Below are 16,186 nucleotides of genomic sequence, written 5' to 3' on the forward strand. Positions count from 1 at the left end.
CGCGCATGCGCGAGACCGGCGCACACCCCCATATGGAGCAGTGGGCTCGTCCAAACTCCGCTGTTTGCTGGGAGCCTTGCTTGAGAGGTTCATTCATTCATTCTTCCTAGCATGCTGGGGATAAAACAGGGAGCGTCGGGGTTCCAGCATGTGGGCTCTTGGGATTGTAACTGAGGACTTGAACTCCATTCCATCTATATGCTCACTATAACGACCTTGGACAAGTCTCCATTTCCTCATCTTTAAAAAGGTGCTAATCGCAGAAAATCTTGAGAATGCACAAACTATGTAGGATCTCCCGGCGTGGGGCGGCTCAGGCCACTTCCACAGCCTGTGTGTTTAAAAAAAGCACCAGAACTTGAGATAGTCTCTTCAACAAATGGTGTTGGGAAAATTGGGTATCAATATGCAAACAAGTAAAGTTGGATCCTTACCTTACACCATTTAAAAATTAATTCAAAATGGATTAAAGATCTAAATGCAGATTTAAAACCATAGAACTCTTAGAAGCAGGGGGGAGGGGAGGAACAAAAGGGGAGGGAGGATAGCTTCACAACATTGGATTTAGCAATGATTTATTAGGTCACCAAAGCACAGGCAACAAAAGCTAAAATAGATGGGACTGCATCAGATTTCATTTATGCACAATAAGGGAGTCAACAAAGTGAGCAGGCAACCTACAGAATGGGAAAAAAATATTTGCAGACATGTATCTGATCAGGTGTTAATATCCGGAATAAAGAGCTACAACTCAACAACAAAAAAAAGACAAACTGATTTTCGAAATGGGCAAAAGAGGGGCACCTGCGTGGCTCGGTTGAGCGTCCAACTCTGGATTTCAGCTCAGGTCATGATCCCAGGGTCGTGGGTTCTGTGCCGAGTGTGGAGTCTGCCTAAGACCCTCCCTCCCTCCCTCCCCCTCTCTCTCTCTCCCCATCCCTCTCTACCTCTCTCTCTAATAAAAAACATTAGGCATCCAACTTCAGCTGAGGTCTTGATCTTACAGTCCTTGGGTTAGAGCCCAGCATTGCACTCTGCACTGACAGCTCGGAGACTGCTTTGGATCCTCTGTCTCCCTCTCTCTCTGCCCCTCTCCCATGCTCTCAAAAATTTAAAAAAAAAAAAAAAAAAAAAAAAAAAAAAAAATTTTAATGGGCAAGGGAGGGGCACCTGGCTTAGTTAAGCATCCGACTTCAGCTCAGGTCATGATCTCACTCAGCTCAGGTCATGTGAGTTCCAGCCCTGTATCAGACTGTGTGCCCACAGCTCAGAGCCTAGAGCCTGCTTCGGATTCTGTGTCTCCCCCTCTCTCTGCCCCTTCACCGCTCACGCTCTCTCTCTCTCTCTCTCTCAAAAATAAAACAAAAACACTAAGAAAAAAATTTTTTTAACGGACAAGGGGAGCCTGGGTGGCTCAGTTTGTTGAGCGTCCAACTCTTAATTTCAGCTCAGGTCATGATCTCAGGGTTCACAGGATGGAGTCCTGCGTCAGGATCTGTCCCGACAGCATGGAGCCTGCTTGGGATTCTCTCTCTGCCTCTCTCTCAAAATAGACTTTTTTTTTTTTTTTAATGGGCAAAAGATTTGAATAAACCATTACCTAAAAATACACAAATGGCCAACAGACTTTGTGAAAAGACACCCAACTTCACTAATCCAGGAAATGTAAATCAAAACCACACTGAGAAGTCACCTCATTCCCATTAGAATGACCACTATAAAAATTATATATATATATATATATATATATATATATACACACACACACACACACACACAACAGCAACAACAACAACAACAAAAACAAATAAATGCTGGCAAGAATGTAGAAATTAGGACCCATGTGTGCTATTGGTGGGGATGTAAAAATACTACAGCCACCAAGGAAAAGAATGGAGGTTCCACAAAAGATTAAAAATAGAATTATGAGGAAGTGCCTGGGTGGTTCAATCAGTTAAGCGTCCGACTCTTGATTTCCGCTTAGGTCGTGATTTCCCAGTTCATGAGTTTGAGCCCCACGTTGGGCTCTGTGCTGCAGGGGCAGAACCTGTTTCAGATTCTGTGTCTCCCTCTCTCTCTGCTCCTTCCCTGCTTGTGCTCTTTCTCTCTCTCTCTCTCTCAAAATAAACAAACATTAAAAAAAATAGGATTACCATATGATCCAGCAATCCCACTTCTGAGTATATATTCAAAGGAATTGAAAGCACAATCTCGAAGAGATATTTGCACGCTCACCTTCACTGCAGCCTTATTCAGAGGAGGCAAAAGGTGGAAGTAACCCAAATGCCCCAGAAAGATGTAGGGGTGAAGAAAATTTGGTATCTACATACAATGGATTATTCAGCCTTTAAAAAAAGAAAACCCTGCCCTTTGTGACAACCTGCACAAACCTTGAGATCATCAGGACAAGTGAAGGAAGCCAGTCATGAAAAGACCAATGTTGCATGATTCCACTTATTTGAAGTATCTGAAGTCGTCAAACGCTCAGAAAGAAAAAGAACAAGGGGTGCCTGGCTGACTCAGTAGAGTGGAGGACTCTTGATCTTGGGGTTGTGGGTTCGAGCCCCACACTGGGTGGGGAGATTACTTAAAATATATATATAAAGTAAAAAAAAAAAAAAAAAAAGACATCAAAACTAAACAAAGAAAAAAACAGTGGTGTTACCAAGGACTGATGAGGAGGAAAAGGGAAGTAGTTCAGTGGGAACAGAATCTCTTTTAAACAAGATGAGAAAGTTCCAGAGATCTGCAGCACAACTGTGTGCATGTAGTTAACACTATCATACACTTAAAAAATATTTAGGAAGGGGGCACCTGGGTGGCTTAGGTGGCTGAGCATCCAACTTCAGCTCAGGTCATGATCTCATGGTTCGGGGTTCGAGCCCCGCAACCAGCTCTGTGCTGACAGCTCAGAGCCCAGAGCCTGCTTTGGATTCTTTCTCTCTCTCTCTCTCTCTCTCTCTCTCTCTCTCTGCCCCTCCCCCACTCATGCTCTGTCTCTCTTTCTCTCAAAAATAAATAAACGTTAAAAAAAAGTACTTAAGGGTCGCCTGGGTGGCTCAGTCGGTTGGGCGTCCGACTTCAGCTCAGGTCACGGTCTCACAGTCCGTGAGTTCAAGCCCCGCGTCGTGCTCTAAGCTGACAGCTCAGAGCCTGGAGCCTGCTTCAGAGTCTGTGTCTCCCTCCCTCTCTCTCTGCCCCTACCCTGCTCATGCTCTGTCTCTGTCTCAAAAATAAATAAAAACATTTTAAAAAAAAAAACTTAAGATGGTCAATGCTATGTGTTTCTTGCCACAATAAAAATAAACCATTAATAATATAGGGCTGAGTTAAAAAAAAAAAAAATGTATCTGCCACAGCAAAGGAAAAAGCACCAGAACAGTGTTACAAACTATGGTACAAATAATGGTACATTTTTACTTTTTTATGTTACAGAATTTACAAGTGAATTTATTTGTAAACATACACATAAACCAGGTTTACTAGTTACATGTAAACTAGATTCCCCCAACAGCCCGTCGGAAGGGGTCAGCCTGGCCAGACGTGGACCTCAGACTCTGGTTGCTATGGGTTACCCACACATGGCAGGATTCAGGAAGACTGAAATATTAATAAGACTAAAATTCATAGCTATCAGTTTAATAGTTAATCAACACTTATACACTATACTATGCTCTTTAGAGAAATTATTTTTTTCTTTTAAAGTTTATTTATTATTATTTTGAGAGAGAACGAGCAGGGGAGGGGCAGAGAGAGGGGAGGGGACAGAGGATCCGAAGTGGGCTTTGCTCGGACAGAAGGGAGCCCGCCCGATGCAGCCAGGAGATCATGATCTGAGCCAACGTCGGACTCTTAACGGACTGAGCCACCAAGGTGCCCCTAGAGAATTATTTTAACTCTTAACCGTAAAGGGAAGGATCAGGACCCCTTTTCTTTCTTTCTTTCTTTCTTTCTTTCTTTCTTTCTTTCTTTCTTTCTTTCTTTCTTTCTCTCTTTTTTTTTAATGTTTATTTTTAAGAGAGAGAGACTGTGAGGGCAGTGAAGGGGGAGGGAGAGAGAGGGAGACAGAATCCCAAGCAGGCTCTCTGCTCTCAGCACAGAGAGAGCCCAATGTGGGGCTCAAACTCATGAACTGTGAGATCATGACCTGAGCCAAATTCAGACGCTCAACCGACTGAGCTACCCAGGTGCCCCAGGACCCCATTTCCCATGGCCTGGGAGACTTGTCAGAAAGGAGTCCGGCTCAGAGGCTGCTTATCCAAGATCATAGACTCCGTAAGCAGCAGGACCATGAATTCAAAGGGTCTTTAGCTCCAGAACCTGAATGCAAAACTCTGACCCCCACCAGTTGTCAGGCCCCGGGGAGGCCCAGGAGCAGTGCTGGGGGGAGTACATTAATGAGCAGGAAGGGTGTAGTTGATGGAAGACCATCTCTTTTTTTTTTTTTAATCTTTTTTTTTTTTTCAACGTTTATTTATTTTTGGGACAGAGAGAGACACAGCATGAACGGGGGAGGGGCAGAGAGAGAGGGAGACACAGAATCGGAAACAGGCTCCAGGCTCTGAGCCATCAGCCCAGAGCCCGACGCGGGGCTCGAACTCACGGACCGCGAGATCGTGACCTGGCTGAAGTCGGACGCTTAACCGACTGCGCACCCAGGCGCCCCGATGGAAGACCATCTCACCAACAGGTGAATCGGGCCATGTAAACCGGCCAGAAGCCAGCATCTGGGCCCCTAACACCCCTGAGGAAACAGGGTGCTCACGGGACAGGGGAAAGAGAGAAGATAGACCGTGAGTCTTTGTCAGGGACCTCGGCTCACAGGAGAGCAGCTGCATTTAGTGGAGGCCCCCTCTCAGAGGATTCTTTTCACAATCCCTTTGCCGAGGGAGGATTCAACTTGCCTTACAGACCAGGCAAGGGCTCAGGGACATAGATTTGCCCAAGTGCTACTTATGGCTTCGAAGCACCTCCAGAGTGACCTGGAGACCCTTCCCGCACCTAAAAATGGGCTCCTCCCTTGAGAGAAGCAAATGGAACTTCCAGAAGAAACCAGGTTCAGCTCTTGCTGGCATTCAGCCACCTCCGCCTCTCAACCTCCAAAGTAGCGTTCATAAACACCTCAAGAGAAAGACTTAACAGGCCTGAACCCCCTGCTTTCCAGGCCACATTCCAGCCGTCAGCGGGAGGGCCACACTCCAGAAGCCAGGAGAGGCTAGGTGTCAGCCCAACCAAGGTCAGGGCAACCCCGAGTGCCAGGGCTGCTGGAGGGACGGCCACATGCCTTGAGCCACATGCCTTCTGAGCCAGAAGGCCAGAGCTGAGTCACCCCACATGCTGGGGAATTAGTCACGGCTGCTGAGCTCTCACTTGGTGCCAGGCCCAGCAAGAGCCTCAGGCGGTGGCACTGACGCTCCAGGTTTCAAAAGGGACACTCTGCCACTCACCCCAGACAGGGGCCAGGCAGGAAGGGACCCACGGGGTAGGTCTCTCAAGCACGCTCTCTGGGCTCAAGTGGCCGGGAATCCGAGCCGGGGAAACCAACTCAGGAGTGTGCCGGACGGACCCGCTTGCTCCTTGCAGGGACCTTGAACAGGCAGACGGCTTTCTGTTTGGGGTCACAGGAGGCCTGCCACCAAGCTCAGCAGGTTTTTCCTTCCAACAGCTCTTGAATCAGTGTGCCGATCTGCTCCCCCAAGGCCACCGCCTCCAACCTAGGTCATCCTCACCTCTCTCCCGGATGCCTGCCCGGCCTCTTTCCCGGGCTGCCACTCAGCCCTCCAGTGGGAGGGCTCTTCTCAGAATCCATCTGATCAGGTCACCTCCTCCCTACCCCATGGCGTGTCTGTGCTCTTAGGGCCAACCCAACCCCATGCACTTAGCCCCACCCACGTCAGCTGTTGCGGTACATAACTCCTTGGCTCACCCCGGCTGAGCCACATCTGGTCATTCCCAGCCCTTTCCTGCCAGTCTCCAGTGGTAGCCAGTCTCCAAGAGGGCCCCCAAAATCCTTTGCCTTTTTGGTATTCATCCTCTTGCGGGGGTGGGGGGGGTCCTCTCCCACTTGGAGCCAGGGCCAAAGGAATGTAGAACTGAACGTACAGGACCTCTGAGGCTAGGTCATAAGATGCGTTGCAGCACCACTTTCTTCTTGCGGGGGAAGCCAACAGCCATATTGTCAGGAGGCTCAAGCAGCCTTGTGGGGGTGGAGGGGGGGGCGGGGGCAGGGCAAGAAGAACCAATCAGCCAGCCATGGGAGCAGGCCATTTCCGGAAGTGGCTATTCCAGCCCCAGCAATACCTGACAGTAACGTAGGAGAGCCCTCAAGCTGCAACGACTCACTTTGCTGCCCAATTCCTAACTCACAGTTGGGTTGAGAAGGATAGTACATGGGTGTTGTTCTAAGCCACTAGACTGTGGGGCTTTTGTGATACAACCATAGGCCATTGTTGCAAGGTTTCTGCATTTGCTGTTCCCTTGGCCTGGAAAGCCCTGCTGCTCCACACACCCACTTCTCCTGCTTGGAAAATCTTTAATCCATTCTTTCTACTTTGGCTCAACCATTACCTCCTTCGAGGAGCCTTTCCTGATCTCCCCCAGCCCAACAGATGTCTGGGAGGCTCTGAGAACCACAGCTCTTTTAGAGCCCTTACCTTAGCTGGTGATCCCATATTTTGGGGGTGATGGTTTAGGTCAGTCATACCCCCCTATGCCCAATACCTAGCAAAGTGCCCAGGATATAGTTGGCACACAATAGAGACTCATGGAGGGGCACGTGGCTGGCTCACTCAGTAGAGCATGCTACTGGATCTCAGGGTGAGTTGAGCCCCACGCTGGGCACGGAGATTACTTTAAAAAGGGGTGTGGAAGGGTGCCCAGGTGAATAAGTCAATTAAGCATCCAACTTCAGCTCAGGTCATGATCTCACAGCTCAGAAGTTCAAGCCCTGAGTCGGGCTCTGTGCTGACAGCGCTGAGCCTGCTCTGGGTCTTCCATCCCCCTCTCTGCCCCTCCCTTACCTCCCCTCCCCTCCCCTCCCCTCTCTCTTTCTCAAAAATAAATAAACATGCATGCTTAAAAAGGGGAGCACTGTGGTGGCTCAGTCGGTTGAGTGTCCAACTCTTGATTTTGGCTCAGGTCATGATCTTACCGCCAGGAGATGGAGCCCCATGTCAGGCGCAGCACAGAGCCTGCTTGGAATTTTCTCTCTCCTTCTCTCGCTCTCTCTGCCCCTCCCCCACTTGTGCTGTCTCTCAAAATAAAAAAACTTAAAAAAAAAAAAGGGGGGTTCATAGAACCCTGCATAGGTGAGGGTGTGATGCCTTTCCTCCCTTCCCCCAAACATTAAATGTTTAGTCTGCAAACATTCAGCAAAATGACAAATGTATACACCCTTTTATTCAGCTATTCTAGTTCCAGGAATTTCTCACAAGATTCACTCACATGTGCAAAATGAGAAGTGGACACAGCTATTCACTAAGCTTTGTCTGTAGCCAAGGACTGGAAAAAACCTAGTTCTCCATCAGTGAAATCAAGCTAAAGACGTATTCTATTCACACAGTGACAGATCTCAGCAACAACAACAACAAAAGGGATATTTTTCCATTTAATACCTTAGAGTTTTCTGTTTAATTGCTACTAGGAAAAAAAATATGTAGAACAGAATGCATAGTGTGATACGGCTTATGCAAAAAAGTGGAGAGAATTCTGTGTACTTACTTGTTTATACATAAAACCTTGGGAAAGAAACAAGAAATGGTTAACTTCCTGGAGATAAGGAATGTTAACTAGCAGGGTAGGAGCTTTGGGCAGGAAAAGGAGTTTTTCTAAGATTTTTTTTTTTATTTTGCTTTTTCTGGAATGCATGTGGTTATTTATGTCAAATAAAAACAACTGGCAAAACAGCAAGGAAAGGCTGGTGTTTTCAGTACATGATGCAGGACCCACTGAATGGTTAAATGGAAGAAGGTAAATCTTGATCCCTACCTCACACCATATACACAACTCAATTCCGGATGACTTCCAGGTCTAAATAGGAAAGCAAAGTCAAGAAAGTTTTTAAAATAAAACATACGACATCTTTGGGACTTGGGGATAGGCAATTGTTTAACAGGACATAAAGTACATTAATCATAAAAGAACATTTTAGGCTGGATTAAGAGGATTTTTTTGTCCGTCAAAAGATACCACTAGAAGACAAGCCATAGATAGATGTTCACCGACCAAGGATTCCTATCTGCTATACACACAGAATGCCTTCAAATTAATAAAAAATAATGGTCTGGAGCTTTAAGTGGACAAGAGCTGAATAGGCACTTCACAAAAGAGGATATCCAAATGGCCAAGACTCCTGTGAAAAGCTGCCCAACATGAGTCATCAAGGAAATGCAAAATAAAACCTCAATGCAATGTTAGCTTACACACACACACACACACACACACACACACACACACACCAGGATGACTAATATGAAAAGAAAGGAAAAAGTTGCAAGTGTTAGCAAGACCAAAACTCTCTACTAGAGAAGTCCAAAATGGTATGGCCACTTTGCAAAATCATTTTCCAATGTCTGCTAAAGCTAAATGTACTCCTGCCCTATGACCCAGTAATTCCACTCCTGGAGTAAATGCTTCTATCCACCAAAGGAAACGTACAGAAATATTCATAGGAACTTTATTCGCATTAGCTAAAACCTGAAGACCACATCAACGTCTAACGATAGTAAAACAGACAGTTACGTATTATATGATGGAATACTAAACCTAGGGGTCACAATTTTTTTTCTGGGAAGTGTCAGATAGTAAATATTTTAGGACAAGTGGGTCATAGTCTCTGTTGCAACAACTCAATTCGTCCGTGGCAAAGAACAGCCCTCGGCAATTATGTAACTGAGTGAGCACAGCTATATTCCAATAAAACTTTATTTATGGACACTTTGAAATTTCAATGATCTCCTACTATTTTCACATGTCCCAAAATGTTGTTCTTTTTCTCCCCAACAATCAAACGTTGTAAGAACCATTCTTAGCTTATAGTTTCCGCAAAAACAGACTGGGCGGGGGGGGGGGGGGGGGGGGATTTGGCCTGCAAACTACAGTTTACAGAACCCTGCTCTTCAGTATTGAGAATAAGCACTCTTACTCCATGCAAAAATACAGACAAGTTTCAAAAACACGTGAGAGAAATCAGGCATAGAGGAGGACGGACCGCATGATTCTATTTATGTAAATCACTAGAGTACTTCTCCCCACTTCTCTAACCCACTTCAAGCTTGGGCCTCCTTCCTTCCTTCCTTCCTTCCTTCCTTCCTTCCTTCCTTCCTTCCTTCCTTCCTTCCTTCCTTCCTTCTAAGACACTCAAATCCTGCCTTGCCTCCCTCGGTCCACCGCAGCCTTCTTTAGCCTGCCTGAGTCCCATGGCTACCACCCATGATAGCCCACCAGACCCTAAAGGAAAACAGCGGACAGACCCTGGGGAATGACCCACCTCGTGGCGCACAAAGTGAAAGCACACAGTGTCCGCTCTAGAACTGCAAAGAAAATCTTCCTCGCTACGCTGAGCAGGGATGAGAATTGGGCCTGCCCTGGCCATTAAATCAGAGGGACTTCACGTGAAACAGCTCCTTCCTGGAAATGACCACTAATTAACCGCAACTGCCTCTCCAAAGGCAATCGCTAAGTCATTGAAACTACCTGGCAAAGAGAGGTGACCAGACAGTCTCCAATTAGGGCACTGGGGGTGCCTCTAGAAGTTTTCTCACACCGGGGTGCCACGGTGGCTCAGTCAGTTAAGCATCGACTTCACGTCATGGCCTCGCGGTTTGTGAGTTCGAGCGCCGCGTCGGGGCTCCATGCTGACAGCTCGGAGCCTGGAGCCTGCTTCGGATTCTGTGTCTCCCTCTCCTGCCCCTCCTCTCTCTCTCTCTCTCTCTCTCTCTCTCAAATAAACCAAACATTTTTTTTTAAGTTTCCTCACACTCCCAACTGTAGCCTAGGAGTCTTGAACCAGCTCATCAAGCAGAAGGAGCGAGGAGAGCATTTGCTTCAATCCGGGCACTGCTGATATTTGGGACCGAATGATCCTTCGTTACAGGATACTGTCCTATACGTTGCAGGAAGACCAGCCACATCCTTGACCTCTACCCACCAGACGCCAGTAGCACCTCCGCCCTCAGGTAGGGGGCAACCAAAAATGTCTCCAGACTTTGTCATACATCCCCTGAGGGTGTGGAACCACCCTGGATGAGAACAGAACAAAGTAATGGCCTTGCCTGAGCCGTATCTCCTGGGGGGGGGGGGGGTATCTTACAGCCTCCAAACCAGCATTTTGAAAATTGGAAGTCACGGATGGGTCACATCAGGAGCAGCACAGGGTAAAAATGTAGAGTCCTGGGCCCTGGCATCAGATTCTTCCAGACCTGGTAGGTCCCAGGAAACTGTATTTTTCACAAGCTCCCCACTTGTGAAAGTTTAAGAAGCAAGTTTTCCCCAGCTTTATCGTGGCATCATCAATAATCAAAAATTGCATATATTTGAAGCGCACGACGTGAGGATTTGATACACGTACACACTGCGAGATGATTACCACAATCCAGCTAATTAGCATGTCCAGCCCCTCACTTAGTTATTATTTTGGAGTGTAATGAGAACACTGCTGTCCTAGCAAATTCCAACTGTGCGATACAGTATTAGCTACAATCACCATTCTGTACATCAGATCCTCAGAACTTGTTCATGTTATAACTGAAAGTTTGTACCCTTTGACCAGTATCTCCCCATTTCCCCCACTCCCCAGCCCCTGGAAGCCACAATTCTACTTTTTGCTTCTGTGAGTTCCATTCTTTTAGATTCCACATATACACAAGATCATACGGTATTTGTCTGTGTCAGGCTTATTTCACTCAGCATGGTGTCCTGCGGGTTCATCCATATTGTTGCAAGTGGCAGGATCCTCTCCTTCTTCTTCTTCTTCTTAATTTTTGAGAGAGAGAGAGCATGAGCAGGGGAGGGGCAGAGAGAGAGAGGGGGACAGAGTATCTGAAGCGGGCTCTGCGCTGACAGCAGCAAGCCCGATGCGGGGCTCGGACTCACAAACCAGAGATCGTGACCTGAGCCAAAGTCATGCGCTCAACCGACTGAGCCCCCCAGGCCCCCCAGGATTCCCTTCCTGATGGCTGAATAATATTCCATTGTGATTATGTATGTGTGAATGTATTTCTCTCACATTTTATATTATGTAATTCATATTTGTAGATATATCTGTAACACATATTTAGTACACACACAAACATATGTATGTCTCTCACATTTTCTTTATTCATTCATCCTTTGACAAACAGGATGTTTCCATATCTTGGCTGCTGTGAATAGGGCTACAATAAACATGGGAGTGCAGATATCTCTTCGAGGTAGTGATTTCATTTCCATTGGATATATACCCAGAACTGCGATTGTTAGACCATATGGTATTCTATTTTTAATCTCATAAGGGACCTGCATACTCTTTTCCATAATGGAAACTTTCTAACATTGGATTATATATTTATTTTTATGGTCTGTCTCCCCTCCTAGAATGTAAGATCTCTGAAGGCAGGAATAAAAAAGAACACTCAACATTTATTTTGAGAACTTGAGTTTCTTTCTCTCTTCTTCTTTTTTTTAAGTGTCTTTTTTTTTTTACATTTTATTTATTTTTGATAGACAGAGAGAGACAGAGCACAAGTGGGGAAGGGGCAGAGAGAGAGAGGGAGACACAGAATCTGAAGCAGGCTCCAGGCTCCGAGCTATCAGCACAGAACCTGATGCAGGGCTCGAACTCACAAACCGCGAGATCATGACCTGAGCTGAAGTCAGACGCTTCACCGACTGAGCCACCCAGGCCTCCCCAAACTGTGTTCTCAAGTGGCAGTACCATTTTACATTCAAAGTTGGGATTATTAACATATCCATTTTACAAATGAAGAAACCAGCGGAGGCTTGTCAGGTGATTTGTCCAAAGTCTGCTTGTGCTGTCAGTTGTTGCATTTGAGACTGAAATCTGATTTTTCTGCCTTTGTAGTTTGCATCCTTAATACTTATGCCACAATCACCACTAAAAGTGAAACCTACCCACCCAACTTCATTTCCCTTTTTTTGATAGCTTTAACTATTCCAGACAAGATATTCAGGGAAAGATCGTGACATCTTTTTTTTCAAGTTTTCATTTCTTTATCTTGAGAGAGAGGGAGAGAATCTCAAGCAGACTCCATGCTCAGGGCGGAGCCGGATGCAGGGCTTGATCCCAGGACCACAAGATCATGACCTGAGGGACATCAAGAGTGGGAGCTCAACCAACTGAGCCACCCACGTGCCCCTGGTTGGGGAACTGATAAAGGAAGGATCAGGCTGATGGCATCTGAACACCCCGATCAGTCTTTGTTATCAGCAAAAGAGAGAGACAGCTAGACATCATGTCTTCCTAATGGAAGTTTCCAGCTACCTATCAAAATTGAAACCAAGATACCAATCTTGAATCCGACAAGGAAACATATTAAATGACATAAGGGGCTGCCATCAACCCATACCAAACTACGGGAAACTCTCCAGGACTCCAGGACAAACAACCTGGTTTCTTCAACAAATGAGTTAGGAAGGGAGGGAGGGAGAAAAGAAAGAAGGAAGGAAAGAAGTAAGGTGGGGAAGAGAAAGGGGGGAGGAAAGAAGGAAGGCAGGAAGGAAAGAAGGAAGGAAAGAAACGGGAAAGAAGGAAGGAAAGAAACAGAAAAGAAAGGAAACTGTTAAACCTGGTTAAACAAGGTTAAATTGGTTTCACAAGGAAAGCTTGTTAAAAGTATTTTGGGGGCGCCTGGGTGGCGCAGTCGGTTAAGCTTCCGACTTCAGCCAGGTCACGATCTCGCGGTCCGTGAGTTCGAGCCCCGCGTCAGGCTCTGGGCTGATGGCTCAGAGCCTGGAGCCTGTTTCTGATTCTGTGTCTCCCTCTCTCTCTGCCCCTCCCCCGTTCATGCTCTGTCTCTGTCTGTCCCAAAAATAAATAAACGTTGAAGAAAAAAAAAAAAGTATTTTGGAGATTCATTACCCAAAGGTCATGAGGGGACTTTGTTTGGATTCTGACTCAAACAAGTAAAATGTTAAAAAAGAAAGCTGAGGGGCTCCCGGATGGCTCAGTCGGTTAAGTGTCAGACTTCGGCTCAGGTCATGATCTCGCGGTCCATGGGTTCCAGCCCCACATTGGGCTCTGTGCTGACAGTTCAGAGCCTGGAGCCTGCTTCAGATTCTGTGTCTTCCTCTCTTTCTACCCGCCCCCTCCCCCCCTCCGATCACACTCTGTCTGTCTCTCTCTCTCAAAAATAAATAAAACATCAAAAAAAAAAAACAAAAAAAAAGCTGTGACAGTCAGGGAAATTTTAACGCTGATTGATACTTTTGATAAGTACAACCATGGTATTGTGGTTAAGTTAAAAAAAAAAAGTGTTGCTTTCTTCTAAAGATAAAAAGTGGAGTATATACGAAGAAAATGATGTGATGTCCTCCGATATTCTTAAAAATCTTCAGTGATGGGGCACCTGGGTGGCTCAGTTGGTTAAGCATCCAACTTTGGCTCATGAGATAACTGACCTATATTTTTCAAAAATGTCAAGGTCACAAAAGACAAAGAAAGGTTCAGAAACTGTTCCAGTTGAAGGAAACTAAAAAGACAACCAAATATAACAAGTGATCTGGGATTTTCTTCTGCTTTAAAGGTCAGTAATAGGACAATTGGTGAAATCTGATCAACATGTATAGATTCCTGATTTTGATTATTTTACTAAGGTTATATAAGAGAATGCTTTGTTCTTAGGAAACACGGTGAGGTATTTAGGTAGGTCAATGGACGCATGGATGGACGGAGAGAGAGAGAGAGAGAGAGAGAGAGAGAGAGAGAGAGAGGGAGGTAGATAGGAAGAGCCTAGACTGCTGGTAAGTGGGCATCTGTCCTTATTCAGGACCAATTTCCAAATCCTTTTATATGAGAGAAATGAATTTCTCTCTCTCAATTTAAGTTACTAATATTCTGTGTTTTCTGTCATTTGCAGGTGAGCCTAATAACTTGATATCATAATTAAAAGAAATATTCCAGGGGCGCCTGGGTGGCTCAGTCAGCTAAGCACCCAGCATCCCACTCTTGATTTCTGCTCAGGTCATGATCCCATGGTTCGTGGGATCAAGCCCTATGTTGGGCTCCCCGCTGAGCATGGAGTCTGCTTAAGATTCTCTCTCCCTCTCCCCCGTCCCTCTCCCTCCCTCGTGCGAGCACATGCTCTCTCTCTAAATTAAAAAATAAAATAAAATAAAATCACTTTTCTAAAAAGTTAAAATTCAGCTCCTGCATCACGCTGGCCACATTTCATGTGCTAGTAGCTTAAGGATCTGCATTTTACCGGGTTGTTCCAGGTAATTCTGATACCCCCTAATATCCAACAGCCTCGGGAAGGAGAGAGGAGGTGAACATCATTATGCATCCCTGTGAGTTGGTCTGTTCTGTTCTGGTCTCCAAGATTTGAGAGATATCAGTAAATTAGATCTTCAGATCAGGAGGATCAGATGTGACTACATTTTTCAATCAAATACCGAATGGGTTCAAATCCCTGCCCCTCCACTCACATGCCGTGTGACCCTGGTCAGATTACTTGACCTCTCTGGTGCCTCAGGGTTTTTCACCTGTCAGAGCACCAATACCAGTCTATTCTACAGAGTACCTGAAGCCGTTGCTTCCCCTATTTTAGTTTCTTCACAGAAAATAAACTTGACACTAAGTGAAATGGCCAGCATTTGTTTTGGCTTCAACTCATTTGACAAACATTTCTTGAGCACCTGCTGTGTCCTCACCACCGTTCTGAGCACCGGGGCCAAGCAGTGAACAAGACCTATACGAGTCCCTGCTGTCACAGAACTGGCATCCTAAAGGGCAGGTAGAAAATTAACAGGATAAAGAAGCAAAATGTGCTCCATGTTGGAGATTAGCAAAGGAAGCAGGCAGGACAAGAAATGTTCGCGTGGCCAGAGGCCTCACCCAAGGTGGTATTTTATGGTAGACCAGAAGGAGCAGAGAGGAGTCCCGGGCATATGTGGGGGAAGATGGGAAGATCATTCCAGGCAGAGGGACCAGCAGGTGGAAAAGCCCTGCAGAGGGAACATGCCAAGTACTGTTTAAGATGTGAGAGACACGGGGGCGCCTGGGCGGCTCAGTCGGTTAAGCATCTGACTTCAGCTCAGTTCATGATCTCATAGTTCGTGAGTTTGAGTCCTGCGTCGGATCCTCTGTCCCCCTCTCTGCTCCTCCTCTGCTCATTCTCTCTCTCAAAAATAGATAAACTCAAAAAGAAGTTCTAGAGACACAGTAATAAGACAGATGCAGTCTTATCTTCAAATGCTCACATTTTCCTGGGGGAGACAGAGAAACTGACCTATAATCTCCTCCCAGGGGATAAGCTGGAGAGGGACTCAAAAGAGAAAAAGATGGTCAAGACAGGCCTCTCTGATGACGTGGTAGTTGAACAGAGGCCCGAAGAAGGTAGAGAAAGCAGGTATATATCTGGGGGAGATCTTTGGACTGACTCTGGCCTGGCCTGTGCCTCTTTGTCCTCCCAGCTTCAGCTGGGGCTTGGGTTTCCAAAGGGAGGTTGTCCCCAAACTGTTAGAGGAGGGGAATCCTGATAGGGAGTGCAGACCTCAGCCTCTGGCTGCTGTCTGCCCCACTCCTTCCGCCCCCGGGGCTGCCCCAGTGTTTGCGCTGGTGCTGGGACGACCTAGGTGGGGCTCTAGCTTAGGGACTGGGTTCCCCCATCAAAGTTCCAAAACTATCTCCAAAGGAGCCGCTGGGCCCTGTGCCTCTGGGCAGAGGGGAGTGTCACCCTGGAGCTGAGCTAGGAAGCCACCTCCCAGCTGTGTCCCATCTGGGTTTCTCCTGGTTCTGGGTGCGGCTGGCAGCCTGCACTCCCCACTCCTTCGGTGGCAAAGAGGGGGTTGAGGATACTCTCTGTGGCCCAGTGGTGGAGCTGGGAGGATCATATCCAGACAGGCACTGCCCTAACTAGCTGTGTGACCCTGAGCAGGTCACGTACCTTCTCTAAACCCACATCGCCACGATCGATCGTGCCTAGTAACTCCCACCTCCTGAGGATTCACGTCTTGGAAAGTGCTTGATGGG

This window comes from Leopardus geoffroyi, chromosome A2 (assembly GCF_018350155.1).
Source record: "Leopardus geoffroyi isolate Oge1 chromosome A2, O.geoffroyi_Oge1_pat1.0, whole genome shotgun sequence".
NCBI classification, from domain to species: domain Eukaryota; kingdom Metazoa; phylum Chordata; class Mammalia; order Carnivora; family Felidae; genus Leopardus; species Leopardus geoffroyi.